Below are 508 nucleotides of genomic sequence, written 5' to 3'. Positions count from 1 at the left end.
GCCCCATATGCTTTCCCTTCTCCAGCAGGCTCCTCAAAGCACATTCCATGACAGCCTCGTGGCAGCATGTGCCTGACCAGCCCCAGATGGGGCAAGAAAGGTGCCAAAGTGGGAATAACTGGGAAATCCACAGCCAGCAGATGCCTTGGGCCTCCAAGAGCACGACTGTGGTCAGCCTGGCAGCAGGACACTGGCCTGTGGGACCACAGGGGCTCTCCCTGCCCTCTCCAGCTCCAGGAGCTGCAGGAGCTGCCTCCGGAGCACAGCACAGCTCATCCTGACAAGGTCACCTGCCTCAGGTTACAGGATCCATTACTCAGCCCTCACCTCTGCTGAGCAGGCGGCTTCCGCGCGGGTGCGGAGGCCGAGCAAGAAGACGGAGGTTCCATCACCCTCCGACAACCCCGCTCCCCACTCCAGCCCAAGCCAGCAGAGGGAAACCACGGGGCTGCTCAGAGCTCGCCAAAGGGGCAGGGAACTGCGGCTCGTGCTCCGAGTCTGGGAACAG

General features: G+C 62.6%; 1 protein-coding gene across 1 annotated transcript in view; it reads right to left on the bottom strand.

The window, feature by feature from the left end:
• LOC104507090 (DNA-directed RNA polymerase, mitochondrial-like) overlaps positions 1 to 508 on the bottom strand; it is a gene marked incomplete at both ends in the record, with an annotated part of 6,454 nt that overhangs the window by 2,302 nt on the left and 3,644 nt on the right. The gene's annotated exons all lie outside the window — the stretch shown is intronic.

Source organism: Eurypyga helias, unplaced genomic scaffold (genome assembly GCF_000690775.1).
Source record: "Eurypyga helias isolate BGI_N326 unplaced genomic scaffold, ASM69077v1 scaffold30333, whole genome shotgun sequence".
In the NCBI taxonomy this organism is placed as follows: domain Eukaryota; kingdom Metazoa; phylum Chordata; class Aves; order Eurypygiformes; family Eurypygidae; genus Eurypyga; species Eurypyga helias.
Note: the sequence above shows the minus strand (reverse complement) of the source record. Positions and strands in the feature narration are given on the sequence as shown.